A 22,239-nucleotide genomic window follows, 5' to 3' on the forward strand; every position below is an offset into this window, starting at 1 on the left:
AGAGCAGCACTCTCTTAAGACTGTACTGGGACTGTAAGCCCACGTGCTCAATTCTATGTAGTCGGACTGGGACCCATAACCTCCTGCACTCGAGAGCAGAATGCTCCAACATGGTAGATACCCACGCCATCAAGGGTGTATCTGGTTTACCTGATATTCCAGCAGCTCTGGATTGCCCAGCTGCGGTAGCGGAAACTGAAGTGAATATTGGGGTGCTGGAGGCTGCAAAGAGACTGTGGTTCTTCGCTTTGGAAGGGGAATTCCTTTTTGAAAAGCTGTTTTTAATCATGCAGGGATCTAGTCATAGTATCTTTTGTAAACTTCAATGGTCCCCATGTTTTGTCCAGACTGATCTATTTCATTGGAACTTTGGCACAGGTACATTGGTGAAGCAGCTTAGAAAGCTAACGTAATCAAAAGGAAGTCTGACAAAGCTCAGAAATATGACAGCAGCAAAATCACAATAAAATTAACAGGCTTGTGCATCAGAGGCCTTTGGATGACAAACTGATAAAAAGTGATTTTAAATAAAGCTTGCCTTCCCTTTTTGCCTATGTGATGAGTGCAAAATCGCACAGGCAATCTAAGATCTCTGTTAATGGGCCTTTTAATGGCCTGAGTTGGCCCTCCAGTTGATGGCGGGTGTAGCCCTGACTCCTTCCTGTGCCCATCAACCTCAATATTGAACACGTGCGCGATGATGTTGAGATGCACGCCCAATGTCATCTCACTCAATTTTATGCGCATTAGGGTTTGGTGCATGCCTTTATGTATTCTGTCTTTCGATATCTGAATTTGAAAGGCTTGACAGGACTTGCCTTAGATCTTGCCAAAGTACTGCATGTTGCAGTACTTTGTAAACTCTATCTGGAACAAATGCACATGACAAGCCTTACTTTCATTTTAAGCATTCTGAGTGCCATGAGGATTAAAACATCTTACCAACATTCCTGTGGGAGAGAAATTTGTGTAGCATTTGACACATAGGCATGAAGTGCACATCCGACAACTATAGCCCGATGCACACACAAAATTGGGCCTGATGCCCTCATCGCCTTAAAACTGGCAAGCTGAGTATGGAGTGATCAACTGCGGTCAGGACCTTGGGAAACTCTGCCTGTTCCAAAGCTTAGTTAGCATGTAGCTAAATCCTAGGAAAGAGGGAAGTGCACCGAGGGTGGAGAAATGAGGACTAAAGTACATGTATGGTTCAGAGGTCTAAACTAATTATCTAAAGAATAAGGGCAGACTCTTATGGGTCCCCACGATGGGTTTTCAGGCAGTTAAATTCTCTGGGTGGCCTTCTTGCCACCTATCTACCCACCCAACCTGTCAACAATTTTGCAGAAGGGCGGGCGGGGGAGGGATGGCAAGACATAAAACCCGCCTTTCCAAAAACCTGCCCCATGAGAATCATAGCTGTTTAGAAGCATTAGAGCTCAGGAATAGATCTGGGAATAAACAAATTGCAAGGATCTAGGGGCTCGATCTAGGGTTCACTGAATGACGACACAGTCCGTTCAGGATGTCTGATACTGTTGGTTTGAGTGGTTCTTATCATTCACCTTGCATTGAGGGCCTGTGGGAAAAGCAGTGTGCAGATTTGGTGAGGACCTATCCCAGAGGGCGAAGGGTCAACGATAGTGAGGTGTTAAGGTTGTAAAAAGGTGAGTTGTGATTGTGACAAATTATTTTGAACCCTAACTGCCTGTGCCTTACTTCACCCGTGCTCACTCTGTGACCCTAAAACTCTTTCAACTTGTGAGCTCTCCCACTATGTCTAGGTGTGTTCCCAGGATGCACTGAGAAGTGGAGGCGGTCTGCTGTCCTCCATGATCCTGTGGAGGGCCTGGACCGAGAGGGACCTAGCTAACCTTTGGGTGGCACTAGTGTAGCCGCATCAACCAGTTCTGCCCGCTGCCTTTGAGATGCTCCAATCAAGAAGGCGGTGTCAGAAGGGCTGATCACTGCCAGAGTCTCCTTCGTGGAAAGTCCAGGTCTTGGAGGCTCACCATTGTATGCACCATTGTGTCAAAGCCCTAGGTAATGGTCCTTTGTTTCTGCACCATGCTCTTGAAGCCCTCAGCCATGGTTCTGAGATTGATCCATGTCTTAGAGTTCTGCCCCAAGCTTCCCACTGCAGTCGTCATCCTTGCAGTTTTAGCCTGAGTACCATGCAATGCCGGCAACATCTCCTGTAACTGAAGGCTCTGGGACTCCTCCAATCAGCCTTGTAGGTGCAGGAATGTCACTGACAACCCCTCCTGGTATTTCTGGCTCTGCCTCGCATCTCAAGCAGCTGAGGGATGACTGTGTCCAAAGACACAGCACCTGACCGGGGCACAGTTGCGTCCTGGGATCCAGCAGACCTCCGAATGCCCAATTCATGGGACGTTCCTGCCTCCACCCATCTAGTTCACTAATGTCCCTTGGGGAAGGAAATCTGCCATCGGTATATGGTCTGGCTTATATGTGACTCCAGAGCCACAGGATTTTGGTTGTCTCTCAACTGCCCATCGGGTAACTAGGGATGGGCAATATATGCTGGCCAGCCAGCGAAGCCCGTGTCCCACAAATATTTTTTTTTAAAGTGCATCAGAAGCAGTTTGGTGTTCACAAGAAAGTGACCGGGAAGCCTGTCTGCTATGATCACCCACTGAGGTGATAGTCTGTGCAATGGTGGATGGTGTGGGTAATAGACGTGATGCATCTTTGGTGTCTTCCTCGGAGATCTCCTGCAAGGTACTGTCGCGGGTTGAAGGGGACTGGCGGGGGAGCTCTGCTGGTGGATGATCCTGCATGGCAAGGCACATGGTTTTAGTAAATTGCCTGAGACAGGTCATCTGGATGAAGGTGCAGTGGCTCCTCACTTCACTGTCACAGGCCAACCTCCCTGCTGGTCTAGGCTTACTGCTGGTCCTCCCATGCAAGCTCCATTGCCCTTTCTTCAAATGGAATCAAAATCCTTAACTCGGGCAAACCATCTTCTCTTCCTCTTGCATCCATTATGCACTGACTTCTGAAGGTACAAGAAAGGGGATATTTTGAGCCTGGTGGGTCAGAGGTTAAAGACAACTAGCATGTGTGGGCACTTAGACTGGAAGGGATTCTGATGAGTAGAGCCAAGAGGCTTTGAGGATGATGCTGCAAGGTCGGGTGCTGGGAAGTCAGAGGTGGTGGCTTGTGGGTTCAAGGTGACATTCCAGGTGTAACAGAAGGGTTGAATGTCAAGGGGAGACAGGGGGCACTTACTCCTGCAGTTTGTAAGAGGTCATTTATCCTTTTATGACATTGAACCCCTGTCCTCTTAGTCATGCTGCTCACACTGACCACTGCTGCCACTGCCTTCAGGCAGGATTCATCACATTGCTGAGAGGTCTCCTGCCAACACGTGAGTAGATTGTTACCCGCATTTCCTCCACTGCATTCAGAAATTTTGTTAGGGCCCCCTCTGAAAGTTTTTGAGCTGGTCTTCGAGTGACCTTCCTCCTGGATTGAAGGAGAATGAGTGATGTGGAGCCGTTTATATGCAGTGAAATGCTCAGATGTCCTCCAAGGTGAAGTCCCTAAAGATCGCATTCCGGATCACGCTGCCAATGACACTTGCCATTTTTTAGGAAACTTCCATCCACAGTTTGAAATGTTGGCCATAATTTTCTGGCTGCTTCTGGTCCTGCACGGGTATCATACCTGCGAGGAGTGCATTCAACAGGAAACCCCGTTCACAACAGTGGGACCAGAAGATCCCACCACTCACTAATGAAGGTTCATGGCGAGTTGTGTGGAAACCCCCGCCCATTAACTCTGTTTCTCTCTCCACAGATACTGCCAGACCTGTTGAGTTTTTCATAAGAACATAAGAACATAAGAAATAGGAGCAGGAGTAGGCCATCTAGCCCCTCAGGCCTGCTCCGCCATTCATGGCTGATCTGATAGTGGGTTCAGTTCCACTTACCCACCCGCTCCCCATAACCCTTGATTCCCTTAATGGTTAAAAATCTATCTATCTGTGACTTAAACACATTTAACGAGGTAGCCTCCACTGCTTCATTGGGCAGAGAATTCCAAAGATTCACTACCCTCTGGGAGAAGAAGTTCCTCCTCAACTCTGTTCTAAATTGACTCCCCCGTATTTTGAGGCTGTTCCCCCTAGTTCTTGTTTCCATTGTAAGTGGAAATAACCTCGCTGCTTCTACCCTGTCTAGCCCCTTCATTATCTTATATGTCTCTATAAGATCTCCCCTCAACCTTCTAAACTCCAATGAGTACAGGCCCAGTCTACTCAATCTCTCCTCATAAACTAACCTCCTCATCTCCGGAATCAACCTGGTGAACCTTCTCTGTACTGCCTCCAAAGCTAATATATCCTTTCTTAAATAAGGGGACCAAAATTGTACACAGTACTCTAGGTGCGGCCTCACCAGTACCTTGTACAGTTGCAGCATGACCTCCCTGCTTTTATACTCCATCCCTCTCGCGATAAAGGCCAACATTCCATTTGCCTTCTTGATTATCTGCTGCACCTGCAAACTGAGTTTTTGCGATTCATGCACAAGGACCCCCAGGTCCCTCTGCACAGTAGCATGTTGTAATTTTTCACCATTTAAATAATAGTCCATTTTACTATTATTCCTTCCAAAGTGGATAACCTCACACTGACCAACGTTATACTCCATCTGCCAGATCCTTGCCCACTCACTTAGCCTATCCAAATCTCTCTGCAGACTCTCTGTGTCCTCCACGCAATTTGCTTTCCCACTCATCTTTGTGTCATCCGCAAATTTTGTTACCCTACACTCGGTCCCCTCCTCCAGATCATCTATGTTTTCCCAGCACTTTCTGCTTTTATTTCAGATTTCCAGCATCTGTAGTATTTTGCTCTTATTATTGAAATCTATCTGCCATTTGCCCTCAATTCTACATTATCTAATGTCATTCATTAGTTTATGATGGGGCACCAAATTATGGGGCAACACAATGTTAGAGTGACTAGACTATAATTCCTTCGATATATTCTTGTTGCATTGTAAAGCCCCCTGCTATCTCTCTCCGATATTCTTCTAAAATACCTGATTGCAATCCATCAGGATCAGATCTCTTATCAGCCTTGGGCTGGATTTTAAGAACCTCATGTTCCCCGTGCACTCTCCTAATCTCCCCAACTAAAGAGTTGGTCAGGAGCATGCTCACAAGAAAGCTGGCTGCCCAGTGGACATTTTATGTTTTGCGGAGTATTTTCTGATTCGGGGTGAGATTTCCACCCTGATTTGGGAATTAAGTCCTACCTTAGAGAGCTGCTGGCCAATTGAATTAGCCAGCAGCTCCATAGTCCCAGCAGTGTCAGCTTTGAGTGGTGGTTACTGCTGGGACTACAACTGATCCTCAAAGAAGCAGAGGTTATAGAGGCTGGATGAAGTCTGGTTATCGGCAGGGACCCCACACCCCCTTGGAATAAGAGACATAAATCGGGAGCAGGAAGAAAAGTGATGGGAAGGCCATATGCTGCATTATATAGGTGTGGCAAATATAATGTACAAATAACAAAGAACAGTACAACACAGGGAAACAGGCCCTTCGGCCCTCCAAGCCTGTGCCGCTCCTTGGTCCAACTAGACCAATCGTTTGTATCCCTCCATTCCCAGGCTGCTCATGTGACTATCCAGGTAAGTCTTAAACGATGCCAGCGTGCCTGCCTCCACCACCCTACTTGGCAGCGCATTCCAGGCCCCCACCACCCTCTGTGTAAAAAACATCCCTCTGATATCTGAGTTATACTTCGCCCCTCTCACCTTGAGCCCATGACCCCTCGTGATCGTCACTTCTGATCTGGGAAAAAGCTTCCCACCGTTCACCCTATCTATCCCCTTCATAATCTTGTACACCTCTATTAGATCTCCCCTCATTCTCCGTCTTTCCAGGGAGAACAACCCCAGTTTACCCAATCTCTCCTCATAGCTAAGGCCCTCCATACCAGGCAACATCCTGGTAAACCTTCTCTGCTCTCTCTAAAACGCCTCCACGTCCTTCTGGTAGTGCGGCGACCAGAACTGGACGCAGTACTCCAAATGTGGCCTAACCAGCGTTCTATACAGCTGCATCATCAGACTCCAGCTTTTATACTCTATACCCCATCCTATAAAGGCAAGCATACCATATGCCTTCTTCACCACCTTCTCCACCTGTGCTGCCACCTTCAAGGATTTGTGGACTTGCACACCTAGGTCCCTCTGTGTTTCTATACTCTTGATGGCTCTGCCATTTATTGTATAACTCCTCCCTACATTATTTCTTCCAAAATGCCTCACTTCGCATTTATCCGGATTAAATTCCATCTGCCACCTCTCCGCCCAATTTTCCAGCGTATCTATATCCTGCTGTATTGCCCGACAATGCTCATCGCTATCCACAAGTCCAGCCATCTTCGTGTCATCCGCAAACTTGCTGATAACACCAGTTACACCTTCTTCCATCTATCCCCTCGGGACAAGTGCAGACAAGTGCCTAGCATTGTTTCTCTCTCAGTGATCATGGGGGATTTCAATATGCAGGTGGACTGGGTAAATAATGTTGCCAGTGGACCCAAAGAAAGGGAATTCATTGAATGTTTACAGGATGGCTTTTTGGAACAGCTTGTGATGGAGCCCACGAGGGAACAGGCTATTCTGGACTTAGTGTTATGTAATGAGCCAGACGTGATAAAAGATCTTAAAGTAAGGGAACACTTAGGAAGCAGTGATCATAATATGGTAGAATTCAGTCTGCAATTTGAAAGAAGGAAGGCAGAATCAGATGTGAAGGTTCTACAGTTAAATAAAGGTAATTACAGGCGCATGAGGGAGGAACTGACAAAAATCGACTGGAAGCAGAGCCTAATGGGAAAGACAGTAGAACAGCAATGGCAGGAGTTTCTGGGAGTAATTGAGGACACAGTGCAGAGGTTCATCCCAAACAAAAGAAAGGTTATCAGAGGGGGGATTAGGCAGCCATGGCTGACAAAGGAAGTCAGGGAATGCATCAAGGCAAAAGAGAGAGCCTATAATGTGGCAAAGAGTAGTGGGAAGTCAGAAGATTGGGAAGGCTATAAAAACAAACAGAGGATAACAAAGAGAGAAATAAGGAAGGAGAGGATCAAATATGAAGGTAGGCTAGCCAGTAACATTAGGAATGATAGTAAAAGTTTCTTTAAATACATTAAAAACAAACGGGAGGCAAAAGTAGACATTGGGCCGCTCCAAAATGACGCTGGTAATCTAGTGATGGGAGACAAGGAAATAGCTGAGGAACTTAATAAGTACTTTGCGTCAGTCTTCACAGTAGAAGACATGAGTAATATCCCAACAATTCAGGAAAGTCAGGGGGCAGAGTTGAATATGGTTGCCATCACAAAGGAGAAAGTGCTAGAGAAACTAAAAGGTCTGAAAATTGATAAATCTCCGGGCCCAGATGGGCTACATCCTAGAGTTCTAAAGGAGATAGCTGAAGAAATAGTGGAGGCGTTAGTTATGATCTTTCAAAAGTCACTGGAGTCAGGGAAAGTCCCAGAGGATTGGAAAATCGCTGTTGTAACCCCACTGTTCAAGAAGGGAACAAGAAAAAAGATGGAAAATTATAGGCCAATTAACCTAACCTCAGTTGTTGGCAAAATTCTAGAATCCATCGTTAAGGATGAGATTTCTAAATTCTTGGAAGTGCAGGGTCGGATTAAGACAAGTCAGCATGGATTTAGTAAGGGGAGGTCGTGCCTGACAAACCTGTTAGAGTTCTTTGAAGAGATAACAAATAGGTTAGACCAAGGAGAGCCAATGGATGTTATCTATCTTGACTTCCAAAAGGCCTTTGACAAGGTGCCTCACGGGAGACTGCTGAGTAAAATAAGGGCCCATGGTATTCGAGGCAAGGTACTAACATGGATTGACGATTGGCTGTCAGACAGAAGGCAGAGAGTTGGGATAAAAGGTTCTTTCTCAGAATGGCAACCGGTGACAAGTGGTGTCCCGCAGGGTTCAGTGTTGGGGCCACAGCTGTTCTCTTTATATATTAACGATCTAGATGACGGGACTGGGAGCATTCTGGCCAAGTTTGCCGATGATACAAAGATAGGTGGAGGGGCAGGTAGTATTGAGGAGGTGGGGAGGCTGCAGAAAGATTTAGACAGTTTAGGAGAGTGGTCCAAGAAGTGGCTGATGAAATTCAACGTGGGCAAGTGCGAGGTCGTACACTTTGGAAAAAAGAATAGAGGCATGGACTATTTTCTAAACGGTGACAAAATTCATAATGCTAAAGTGCAAAGGGACTTGGGAGTCCTAGTCCAGGATTCTCTAAAGGTAAACTTGCAGGTTGAGTCCGTAATTAAGAAAGCAAATGTAATGTTGTCATTTATCTCAAGAGGCTTGGAATACAAAAGCAGGGATGTACTTCTGAGGCTTTATAAAGCACTGGTTAGGCCCCATTTGGAGTACTGTGAGCAATTTTGGGCCCCACACCTCAGGAAGGACATACTGGCACTGGAGCGGGTCCAGCGGAGATTCACACGGATGATCCCAGGAATGGTAGGCCTGACATACGATGAACGTCTGAGGATCGTGGGATTATATTCATTGGAGTTTAGGAGGTTGAGGGGAGATCTGATAGAAACTTACAAGATAATGAACGGCTTAGATAGGATGGACGTAGGGAAGTTGTTTCCATTAACAGGGGAGACTAGGACGCGGGGGCACAGCCTTAGAATAAAAGGGAGTCACTTTAGAACAGAGATGAGGAGAAATTTCTTCAGCCAGAGAGTGGTGGGTCTGTGGAATTCATTGCCACAGAGGGCTGTGGAGGCCGAGACGTTGAGCGTCTTCAAGACAGAAATTGATAAATTCTTGATTTCTCGAGGAATTAAGGGCTATGGGGAGAGAGCGGGTAAATGGAGTTGAAATCAACCATGATTGAATGGTGGAGTGGACTCGATGGGCCGAATGGCCTTACTTCCGCTCCTATGTCTTATGGTCTTATGGTCTTATTTCTAAATAGGAGACTCTTCTACAGGTATACGCTAGGTATGGTAATTCGCCTTCGTTGTCTGGATTTCTCCTCCTGATCCTTCATTTCATGATCTGGCTCCCCTTGACCATCCTCTTCATCCTGGAGCTCAATATTACCTCTCCCTTTGCTTCCTCCATTTCATTAGGACTCTAAAAAGGCAGCATTGAGACCTGGATCCATTTGTCCTTTTCTCTTCTCTCTGAAATTGAAGATTTTGATGGTTAAAGGGTCAAGAAAATGAAACTCATGAAATCATAGAACCATACAATCTCTATAGTGCAGAAGAATGCCATTTGGCCCATTGAGTCTGCACCGACTCTCCGAAAGAGCTTCTTACCCAGGCCCACCCCTGCTCTATCCCCTTAACCCCACACATTTACCATGGCTAATCTACTTAATCTGCACATCTTTGGACTGTGGGAAGAAACTGGGCACACAGGGATAACATGCAAATTCCACACAGTCACCCTAGCAGGAATCGAACCCAGGTTCCTGGCCTTATGAGGCAGCAGTGCTTACCACTGTGCCATTGTGCCGAAACGTTTGACAACTATAAGGTTCCAAAGTTTTTCCTGCTGTACTTGTCTGGTGGCTGATACAGCCTTGTCCCTGAGACGCTAGTATACATATTGAGGTGACAAAAGATGGCATCCCAGAAATTTGACATCCGGTGCCCTGTTTGGGATAATAAGGTGTAAATTAGATGAGTGATCCAAACCAGTTGTGTGCTCCAATCTCAGATGTGGCATACACACAATCAGATCAAAGAGTGAATGCCCTTTGGCCCATTATGAATGACAATTCTGGTGAACATGTGACTGGCCTTCATTGATAGAATGCCATATATGATGCAGCTATGCCTCCTTCACTATTAACTGCATTCACAAAGTCTACATTCCTATGGGTTACTCTTGATGCAGTGACTATGATGTGAAGCCATTGAGTTCTGAGTACCCATTTAACAGTGCTATCAAAGACATTGGCTTTCAGGAACTTTTTTTGCAAAGAGATCTTTCTCCTTTCTCACTAAGCTGACTCCTGTTCACTCTTGCGGCATCACCTGGGCTTGCAAAATCTTACGAACTGTCCTGGCTTGAGACAATTCACACCTTTTTAACCTGTGCTTAACCCTCTCTCCGCTCACATTGTCTGTATCTGTAAAAACCTGATTACCTGTTAAGACTCACATTCCAACCACTATTCATACCACGTGGTATATATGGATTTTAGTAAGGCGTTTGATAAGGTTCACCATGGTAGGCTTCTGCAGAAAATGCAGATGTATGGGATTGGGGGTGATCTAGGAAATTGGATCAGGAATTGGCTAGCGGATAGGAAACAGAGGGTGGTGGTTGATAGTAAATATTCATCATGGAGTGCGGTTACAAGTGGTGTACCTCAGGGATCTGTTTTGGGGCCACTGCTGTTTGTAATATTTATTAATGATCTGGATGAGGGTATAGTTGGGTGGATTAGCAAATTTGCTGATGACACCAAAGTCGGTGGTGTGGTAGACAGTGAGGAAGGGTGTCGTAGTTTGCAGGAAGACTTAGACAGGTTGCAAAGTTGGGCCGAGAGGTGGCGGATGGAGTTTAATGCGGAGAAGTGTGAGGTAATTCACTTTGGTAGGAATAACAGATGTGTTGAGTATAGGGCTAACGGGAGGACTTTGAATAGTGTGGAGGAGCAGAGGGATCTAGGTGTATGTGTGCATAGATCCCTGAAAGTTGGGAATCAAGTAGATAAGGTTGTTAAGAAGGCATATGGTGTCTTGGCGTTTATTGGTAGGGGGATTGAATTTAGGAGTCGTAGCATTATGTTGCAACTGTACACAACTCTGGTGCGGCCGCACTTGGAGTACTGTGTGCAGTTCTGGTCCCCACATTACAGGAAGGATGTGGAGGCTTTGGAGAGGGTGCAGAGGAGGTTTACCAGGATGTTGCCTGGTATGGAGGGGAGATCCTATGAGGAGAGGCTGAGGGATTTGGGATTGTTTTCGCTGGAAAGGCGGCGGCTAAGAGGGGATCTTATTGAAACATATAAGATGATTAGAGGTTTAGATAGGGTGGATAGTGATAGCCTTTTTCCTCTGATGGAGAAATCCAGCACGAGGGGGCATGGCTTTAAATTGAGGGAGGGTAGTTATAGAACCGATGTCAGGGGTAGGTTCTTTACCCAGAGGGTGGTGAGGGATTGGAATGCCCTGCCAGCATCAGTAGTAAATGCGCCTAGTTTGGGGGCGTTTAAGAGATCCGTAGATAGGTTCATGGACGAAAAGAAATTGGTTTAGGTTGGAGGGTCACAGTTTTTTTTTTTAACTGGTCGGTGCAACATCGTGGGCCGAAGGGCCTGTTCTGCGCTGTAATGTTCTATGTTCTATGTTCTATGTTCTACTATCTTGTAATTGCGTCTGTGTTTATATAGGCCCTGTTTATGAACCCAACTCTCCTCTCACCTGATGAAGGAGCAGTGCTCCGACAGCTTGTGCTACCAAATAATGTTGAACTTTAACCTGGTGTTGTGAGACTTCTTACTGTGCATCACCAGGTAAGAAAGAGCCCCATAACCATGCAGCACGCTCCTCTCACACTGCCTCAGACCCCACCCAATCAGATTTGCTGTTATTTTTGATTTGAGCCAGTGCCATTACTGTGGTATGGAGGATGGGAGTTCTCTACTATTACTTCCAAACACAATTCGACACTCCCTCTCTCTCCGTGTGCCTGATATACACCTGCAGCCTCACAATTTGAAGGTAGACCTTCCTCCAGTTGCTCTCCAGCCTCCCCCAATAATTCTGGATCTTGTAGTTATGACGGACATCCCCAACCTCCCCCGGAGCCCATCACGTATGACATATCCATGCCCTTGTGGACCCCTATCCACCCCACCTGGAGGCTGTGTGCACAGTCACTTACTGAGGTGACCCCAGCCCCCACCTTTTATTATGGTGGTACAGTGGTTCGCATTGCTGTCTCACAGTGCCAGTGACCCAGATTTGATTCCCGGCTTGGGTCACTGTCTGTGTGGTGTCTGCATATTCTCCCCATGTCTGCTTGGGTTTCCTCTGGGTGCTCCGGTTTCTCCCACAGTCCGAAAGATATGTTGGTTAGGTGCATTGACCATGCTAAATTTTCCCTCAGTGTACCCGAACAGGCGACTAGGAGATTTTCATAATAACTTCATTGCAATGTTAATGTAAGCCTACTTATGACACTAATAAATAAACTAAACTTTTAGTTGTTTCCAAATTTCAGGCTGTAGATGCCTCCAGTAACTATTACCATCCCATCGACAGTCCACTACAGAGACAATCAAGCCCAGGGACAGGGACTGTGACACAACCCTGCACACTAAGATATGCTTTTTCCCTCTGGAGCACACAGCCCTTGCTCCTCTCTGTAGCTGGAATACACCATTTTCCCAGTGATTGCATGTGCTGCAAGCCCACTGGACCCCTAGACTGTCTCCTATCTCTGACCTCTGGCAATGCGATCCACATAGTCCCTGGACTGCAGACCATAGTCTGCGTTCATCCCCTTCCAGTGAAACACTTATTATATCAGTGTCTCATGTACCCTTGTTGGGCTCCAGCTTCCCACCCCTCAAACTACCCTCTGCCTTCCGTTATTCCCTGGCCTTTTCCATCTCCTTGCCCCCCTGCCTTCCATCATGCTCCCTTTCTTTCACCCTACCTTCCCCCCAACCCTGCACAGCCTTTGTTCCCGTTTGGCTTCCTTGCGTTTGTCATTCCTACCCTCTCATCAAACCCCACCTCCAGTCGAAATGCCACTTCGTGTAGGCCAAGTTCTGTCTGAGTACCATAACACAATGGTGTCCTTGTAGGTAATGGTGCAGCCATTGGGAGCAGAAAACTCCTGTGCTCCCCAATCCCAGGTGCAGTACTAGTCAGTATCTGAATGTGGAGGCCTGCCTGAGTACCGCAGCACAGTGGTGTCCCTCTGAACAAAATAGGCAGAGAACAGGAGAAAACCAATCCTATTGCCCCTATAGTGTGGCATTAATCTGAAGACCAGTGCAGTGCCATGGCAGGCAGGCTATATATGTTGTACTCATCTCAAAATCACGAGCAAGCGGAGGTCCGATGTGCACATGCCATTCTTTTTCAAATGGGTTTGAAGCCAAAGTGATTTCTCACTGGCATGATGCAAGATTGGAAGGCATCACAAGATTCTAGTGAGGAGCTATTTTAATGAGTGGTCATGAGATGTTAATGAATGCAAATGGCATTTGCACCTCTCATTGGCAATATAACCGACGCGCCATTAACCCATCAGGAGAGCTGCAAACTGTTTTTACGCTGATAGGTTTCTGGCTTTTTGCCTGCTGCTGGATACTCCACTCTTGCCCATCTTGAAACCCACTGAGGGCGAGCTGGGAGAATTCCAACTTCCCTTTCTAAATTTCAAATGCACTTATTACTCACTTCTTAATTCAATATTGTGTTTACCTGTTCTATTTTCCTGACAAATACAAAGCAGAATGATTATTTTATTTTATATTTCTGCAACCTATTCCCATTGTTTTGATGTGCCTGTAAAATATAAATGGAAAATTGCCTTCCCTCCCTCCCCATGCCCGTTGCAAGCTTCTGCAGGAGCGAGGTTGCTGATTGAAGTTGAGGGGGTTTCCGATTCAACTCTGCCGTGCCCTCACTTTCAAAATTCTAGCATGTCCTGGAGGCAACAGAATGTTGACGCCATCCAGTAGCGCTATTTTCAAAGCATGTTCCAGCTCTCCGTGGACAATTGAAAATCCCGGCTCTGGTATCAACAATAAAGTGATCATAAAGCTCTCAATTGTCATAAAAACACATCTGGTTTAATATTGTTTTTGGGGAAAGAACCCTGCCATCCTTATCCAGTCTGATTTAGGTGTGACTTCAGTTGTTCACACCTCTGAAGTTCTCTGAAGTGTTCTTCCTAACAAGTGCAAAGATCCACGACCGCATTCTCAGAGCAACTAGAAATGGGCAATAAATGCCAGCTTTCTTAGCAATGTCCCCCTCCCAAAAATTAATCTATTAAAATGTCTTTTAAATCTCTCCAGGTCTTTCTGACCTGTTCAGTAAGCTTTAAACTCGTGAGTTTGTAGCTGGAAATGCAAATAATTATGTAAGTGAGCTTGGAATGAAGAAATACGGCTCAACCAGGTGTCACAGCAGAGCTAAACCATTGAGACAGAAGGTGAAAGAGCCCATATATCTTTAAGTCTCTTTCATCTGCCTGTAGTAAGGCAGGATATTTATTGGGTGTGCAAGCTGTCAGTATCATGAGGTACAAGAGCAAAATTGCAAAAACAGAGATGCTTTGTGAACTGAGAAATGGAGTCCAAAAGTTCACAGGCTACAATCCTTACATGATCAGCAGGCCTATGCTTGTTGGTGCCCTCCAGCACTGACCTTACTCTCCAGCACTGGCCTTACTCTCCAGCACTGGCCTTATTCTCCAGCACTGGCCTTATTCTCCAGCACTGGCCTTACTCTCCAGCACTGGCCTTACTCTCCAACACTGGCCTTACTCTCCAACACTGGCCTTACTCTCCAGCACTGGCCTTACTCTCCAGCACTGGCCTTATTCTCCAGCACTGGCCTTATTCTCCAGCACTGGCCTTACTCTCCAGCACTGGCCTTACTCTCCAACACTGGCCTTACTCTCCAGCACTGGCCTTACTCTCCAGCACTGACCTTACTCTCCAGCACTGGCCTTACTCTCCAACACTGGCCTTACTCTCCAGCACTGACCTTACTCTCCAACACTGGCCTTACTCTCCAACACTGGCCTTACTCTCCAGCACTGACCTTACTCTCCAACACTGGCCTTACTCTCCAACACTGGCCTTACTCTCCAGCACTGACCTTACTCTCCAACACTGGCCTTACTCTCCAACACTGGCCTTACTCTCCAGCACTGACCTTACTCTCCAACACTGGCCTTACTCTCCAGCACTGACCTTACTCTCCAACACTGGCCTTACTCTCCAGCACTGACCTTACTCTCCAGCACTGGCCTTACTCTCCAGCACTGACCTTACTCTCCAACACTGGCCTTACTCTCCAGCACTGACCTTACTCTCCAGCACTGGCCTTACTCTCCAGCACTGGCCTTACTCTCCAGCACTGGCCTTACTCTCCAGCACTGGCCTTATTCTCCAGCACTGGCCTTATTCTCCAGCACTGGCCTTACTCTCCAGCACTGGCCTTACTCTCCAACACTGGCCTTACTCTCCAGCACTGGCCTTACTCTCCAGCACTGACCTTACTCTCCAACACTGGCCTTACTCTCCAACACTGGCCTTACTCTCCAACACTGGCCTTACTCTCCAGCACTGACCTTACTCTCCAACACTGGCCTTACTCTCCAACACTGGCCTTACTCTCCAGCACTGACCTTACTCTCCAACACTGGCCTTACTCTCCAACACTGGCCTTACTCTCCAGCACTGACCTTACTCTCCAACACTGGCCTTACTCTCCAACACTGGCCTTACTCTCCAGCACTGACCTTACTCTCCAACACTGGCCTTACTCTCCAACACTGGCCTTACTCTCCAGCACTGACCTTACTCTCCAGCACTGGCCTTACTCTCCAGCACTGACCTTACTCTCCAACACTGGCCTTACTCTCCAACACTGGCCTTACTCTCCAGCACTGACCTTACTCTCCAGCACTGGCCTTACTCTCCAGCACTGACCTTATTCTCCAGCACTGACCTTACTCTCCAGCACTGGCCTTACTCTCCAGCACTGACCTTACTCTCCAGCACTGGCCTTACTCTCCAGCACTGACCTTACTCTCCAACACTGGCCTTACTCTCCAACACTGGCCTTACTCTCCAGCACTGACGTTACTCTCCAGCACTGGCCTTACTCTCCAGCACTGACCTTACTCTCCAGCACTGACCTTACTCTCCAGCACTGGCCTTACTCTCCAACACTGGCCTTACTCTCCAGCACTGGCCTTACTCTCCAGCACTGGCCTTACTCTCCAGCACTGGCCTAACTCTCCAACACTGGCCTTACTCTCCAGCACTGGCCTTACTCTCCAACACTGGCCTTACTCTCCAGCACTGGCCTTACTCTCCAGCACTGGCCTTACTCTCCAACACTGACCTTACTCTCCAACACTGGCCTTACTCTCCAGCACTGGCCTTACTCTCCAACACTGGCCTTACTCTCCAGCACTGGCCTTACTCTCCAGCACTGACCTTACTCTCCAGCACTGGCCTTACTCTCCAGCACTGACCTTACTCTCCAGCACTGACCTTACTCTCCAGCACTGACCTTACTCTCCAGCACTGACCTTATTCTTCAGCACTGGCCTTACTCTCCAGCACTGACCTTACTCTCCAGCACTGGCCTTACTCTCCAACACTGGCCTTACTCTCCAGCACTGACCTTACTCTCCAGCACTGACCTTACTCTCCAGCACTGACCTTACTCTCCAGCACTGGCCTTACTCTCCAGCACTGGCCTTACTCTCCAGCACTGGCCTTACTCTCCAGCACTGACCTTACTCTCCAGCACTGACCTTACTCTCCAGCACTGACCTTACTCTCCAGCACTGGCCTTACTCTCCAGCACTGGCCTTACTCTCCAGCACTGGCCTTACTCTCCAGCACTGGCCTTACTCTCCAGCACTGGCCTTACTCTCCAGCACTGACCTTACTCTCCAGCACTGACCTGATTCTCCAGCACTGACCTTGCCAGAATTAATGTGATAGGAGGGCATCTAATTTACACAAGGCCAGCAGGTATCAGTACAAGGCAGTCAATCCGATTCTTTCAGGGCTGCAGGCCCCTTCCTTAGATGGTTCTCCTTCGAGAAGAGGGAGAGGCTATTTAAACCTATCTTTGTGACCAGTATGCATTAACTTTACTACTATATTGGCTTCTAGCAATACAACATGAACAATTACAGAAGCAGGAACTCTGAGACTAAATGTTTTAAGCCTTGTTATCAGCAAGTGGAAATTCTGGGGGGCGATTCTCCGGTCCTGTCAGCCTCAGGCACAAATCCTGCTGGGCTGGTAAATTTGGGAGAGGCCTGAAATGTGTTTTTAGTGCTAGGTGTTAAACAGCTCCGTTGCTCTCGGTCTGTTCCACCTGGCGTGATCAGGATCTCACCCACAAAGGGCGAGAACCTGATCCAAACTCATTTGTATTCATTTTAATCTTATTAGCAAGATTAAAGTTGACTGCAGTGGCCTCCCACAGCGGGAAGTCACCTGGACGTCAATTAGAACATAGAACATAGAAAAGCTACAGCACAAACAGGCCCTTCGGCCCACAAGTTGCGCCGAACAATTTTGTTACCTTCTAGGCTCATCTATAACCCTCTACCTTACTAACCTCCATGAACCTTTCCAAAAGTCTCTTAAAAGACTCAATCAAATCCGCTTCCACCACCATTACCGGCAGCCGATTCCACGCACCTACCACCCTCTGAGTGAAAAACTTACCCCTAACATCTTCTCTATACCTACTCCCCAGCACCCTAAACCTGTGGCCTCTCGTGACAACCATTTCAGCCCTGGGTAAAAGCCTCTGAGAATCCACTCTATCAATACTTCTCAACTTCTTATACACCTCTATCAGGTCACCTCTCATCCTTCGCCTCTCCAAGGAGAATGGACCTAGCTCTCTCAACCTATCCTCATAAGGCATACCACTTAATCCCAGCAACATCCTCGTAAATCTCCTCTGCACCCGTTCTATGGCTTCCACATCCTTTCTGTAATGAGGCGACCAGAACTGGGCACAGTACTCCAGGTGGGGTCTGACCAGGGTCCTATACAGCTGCAGCATTATCTCCCGATTTCTAAACTCAATTCCTCTATTGATGAAGGCCAGTATTCCATATGCCTTCTTAACCACAGCCTCCACCTGCGACGCCGCTTTGAGCGTCCTATGAACCCGGACCCCAAGATCCCTCTGTTCTTCCACACTGCCAAGCATCTTACCCTTAATATTATATTCTTTCATCCTATTCGACCTGCCAAAATGAACCACCACACACTTATCTGGGTTGAAGTCCATCTGCCACTTCTCTGCCCAGTCTTGCATCTTATCTATGTCTCATTGCAACTGCTGACATCCCTCTACACTATCCACAACACCACCAACCTTTGTGTCATCAGCAAACTTGCCAACCCATCCTTCCACTTCCTCATCCAGGTCATTTATAAAAATCACAAAGAGCAAGGGTCCCAGAACAGATCCCTGGGGCACCCCACTGGTGACCGACCTCCACTCTGAAAAAGACCCATCTACAACCACTCTTTGCCTTCTGTGGTCGAGCCAGTTCTGAATCCACAAGGCAATGTTCCCTTGTATCCCATGCCCCTTCACTTTCTCCATAAGCCTTGCATGGGGCACCTTGTCAAACGCCTTACTGAAATCCATATAAACCACATCTACCGCTCATCCCCCGTCTAAGTGTCTAGTCACATCTTCAAAAAACTCAATCAGACTCGTAAGGCATGATCTGCCTCGGACAAAGCCGTGCTGGCTACTTCTGGTTGGGGTGTGGAATGGACTGCCTGCAGTGATAGTGGAGTCAGACACTTTAGGAACATTTAAGCGGTTATTGGATAGGCACATGGAGCACACCAGGATGATAGGGAGTGGGATAGCTTGATCTTGGTTTCAGATAAAGCTCGGCACAACATCGTGGGCCGAAGAGCCTGTTCTGTGCTGTACTGTTATATGTTCTATGTTCTATGATCATACCTCTCCAAATGTTCATAAATCCTGCCTCTCAGGATCTTCTCCATCAACTTACCTACCACTGAGGTTAGACTCACCGGTCTATAATTTCCTGGGCTATCTCTTCTCCCTTTCTTGAATAACGGAACCACATCCGCCATCCTCCAATCCTCCGGAACCTCTCCCGTCTCCATTGACGACGCAAAGATCATCGCCAGAGGATCAGCAATCTCTTCCCTCACCTCCCACAGTAACCTGGGGTACATCCCATCCGGTCCCGGTGATTTATCTAACTTGATGCTTTTCAACAGCTCCAACACATCCTCTTTCCTAATGCCCACCTGCTCAATCTTCTCAGTCCACTGCAAATCTGCACTGCAACTACCAAGATCCTTTTCCACTGTGAATACTGAAGCAAAGTATTCATTGAGTACCTCTGCTATTTCAACCTGTTCAATACAGACTTTCCCACTGTCACATTTAATAGGTCCTACTCCTTCACATCTTATCCTCTTGCTCTTCGCATACTTGTAGAATGCCTTGCGGTTTTCCTTTATCCTGTCTGTCAAGGCCTTCTCATGTCCCCTCCTGGCTCTTCTAACTTCCCTCTTTAGTTCCTTCCTACTAGTCGTATACTCTTCTAGATTTCTAACATTACCTAGCTCCCTGAACATTTTGTAGGCTTTTCTTTTCTTCCTGACTAAATCCGTTACAGCTTTTGTACAGGTCTATTACTACAGGTCTTTAAAAGCAGGGACCAGGTGCCATGGACTCAGGAGGAGGAAAGAGGTGAGTACCACTGTTCACTTCCAGGCTACCCAAGGGCAAAGTATCCACTGCAAGATTGCAGCATGGGCCCCTTTATAGGGAGCTGGTGGTGGAAGGGCTGGACTGGAGGGGCTCAGGTCGGAGGTGTCCCCCAGGATGGGGGATGTGTAACCAGTTGCTCTGTTGCTTTTAAAAGCTTTGAACTATCTCTCAGCATATCAATTTCAAAGACCTGTCTTCTCTCTGTTGCTTTTAGAAGCTTTGAAGTGCTTTGTTCACACTGCATTCCATGCCCCATTCACTTTTACAACCCCCTTGAGTGGCAGCTGCTGGCACCTTGAAAGGAGAGATTATAATTGCTTATTTATAAGCTCTTCACGGTCTTCACTCCTACATTACTTATCTGTGGCCTAGGCCACTCGGTCGCTGACACTGTGGCACTGCTGAGGGAAAAAGTGACCGGCCTCTGATTGACCACCAGCACTTGGGAGGTGAGACTTTGTCCCCCGGGGTCCTGGTCGCAGGGGAAGGCCCGTGACAGACCTCAGCACTCCCTTATTGGCTTGTGGTTTGGTGGCGCCTCCTGAAAAGGGAAAGTACTGGCCTCTCACTGGTGAGCCAGTCAGCAGGCGAGACCAACAACTCCTCAACAAGATTCTACCCTCTTCTAAGGTGGGTTCTGAATCTGACAAAAACATCCATCCTCCACCACCACACTTTGCTTCCTGTCACTAAACCAATATTGTATCCATAGTGCCACTTTTCCTTAAATTCCACAGGCTTCCACCTTCTTCCTAAGGGTCCTGAAATTTGCCAAAAGTTCATATATACGTTTGCTGCATGACCGTGATCAATTTTCCCTACTATCTCATCAAATAATTAATTAAGTTAGTGCACATTAACTTTTTACTATGCTGGCTCCCCTTGATTAAACCATGCCTTTTCAAATTAAAGTTTATTTTGTTCCTGATAATGGCTTCCAATAACTTCCTCATCACTGATTTTAGGTGCATTGGCCTGTAGTTCCCTAGTTTATTCTTCTCCATTTTCTTGAATAATGGTACAACATTAGCAACTCCCCCGCCCTTTGGCAATGCTCTTGTATCCAATGAGGCTTGAAAGATTGTGACCAATTCCTCTGCTATTATTACCTTTGCTTCTTTCAGCATTCTAGAATGGGTTTCCTCTGGACCAGGAATCTTACAAACTTTTAGTAATGCTAATCTTTTTCAATGCTTCTGCCCCAACTATTATTCCATCCATAACTTCCTCCTTTTTCACCTTAACTTATGAAGAAAGATACAAAATTTTATTTCATACTTCAGCCACGGCTCTGCCTAGATCAGTAAGACCAACATTTTCCCTTGCTAACCATTTATACTTTATACAGTACATGGGTAAAATTTTAGGGTTCAATTCAATGTTAACTGCAATTTGTGCGAGTAACTCCTCACTATCTCCTCTATTTTGCTTTTCAATTCCTGCTTGCAGTTTTCCAATTACTAACTAATTCTTGCTCTTGACATTTTTTTAAAGCCTCTTTTATTTTTAATTTAACTTTTAGAGAAGGCATTAGCTTTGCCTAGTTGAGGTAGTTGAGATACTTGTTGATCTTTAAATTGGTGAAGAGGGGAAATTCTAGCTATACTTTATAGTTGCTAAGTCATCAGGACTGGTTCAGATGCATCCTAGCAAGCTGAGGTTGCTTGTGGTAATATCGCCCCTTTAAGGGGCAGTTCTTTGCAGGCCACGTGATCAGGTCAGACCCTGTGGAATGGAAGCCGGGCCAATCAGGAGCTGAGGCGTACGTCCTGGTGACTGGGAGGAGTTCAGTTGGAGCCAATCTTTTTGACAAAACAATTAAGCTAAACCAAATTAACTGAGGGTTAAATCAAAAGGGGTAGTCCCCAAAAAGAAGGGAATTGCCTGACGCAAAAGACAAAGTAGAAAGGAAATTTAAAACATCAAACAAAAATGTGGTTAAAGGGGTGGATAAGACACCCCAGCCGCTGTTGTGCCCAGCAGGCATGGAAGGCTTCAACAGTTGGACACTGCATGCTCCCTCTTCAGGGACACCTGGCTGCGAATGTAGCCATGGTTGGGGCAGACAGTTGGGTCGGACGACTCCCTCGGTCACCTGCTGCCTGGCCTGTTTATGGCAAGTTTGGCCACGCCCAGGAGCAGGTTTACGAGGAGGTCCTCCGCCTTCCCCACCCCAGCTCAGCACCAGGTGCCCGTAGATCAGGAGCGTGGGACTGAAGTGCAAACAAAACATCAGCAAAAAGTTTTTACGGTAACTAAAAAGGGAGTGCAGCTTATAACATTCAACATAGACATAGTTCATGAACTCACAAGATTGCAAAAAGGACACATCTCTTGGGAGCCCATGAACCGGTGTAACCTACAATTGTACGGTACTGCGGCATGCACCACCCTCCACCCCAGGTCCCCGAGATAGTGGGGGTAGATCCCTCCGTAGAGGGACCTCCGCCTCCAGATGGCAACAGGGCCCGCCAAGGTGTATCCGGGCGACAGGCCAGGACACAGTAGTGGAAGGTGTGCAGCAGCAGTCGACACAGGAAATCTCTCCATGCAGTGACAAAGGGCACAGAGGGCATTTCCGCAAGGCAGCTCAAACTGTGGGGCACCTGACCCGGGAAATGAGGCTCAGATTTGGGGCCAATGTGAAATTTTGTCCGAGCAGCGGTATGCTCAGA

The sequence above is a fragment of the Mustelus asterias genome, chromosome 1, assembly GCF_964213995.1.
Source record: "Mustelus asterias chromosome 1, sMusAst1.hap1.1, whole genome shotgun sequence".
Lineage (NCBI taxonomy): Eukaryota > Metazoa > Chordata > Chondrichthyes > Carcharhiniformes > Triakidae > Mustelus > Mustelus asterias.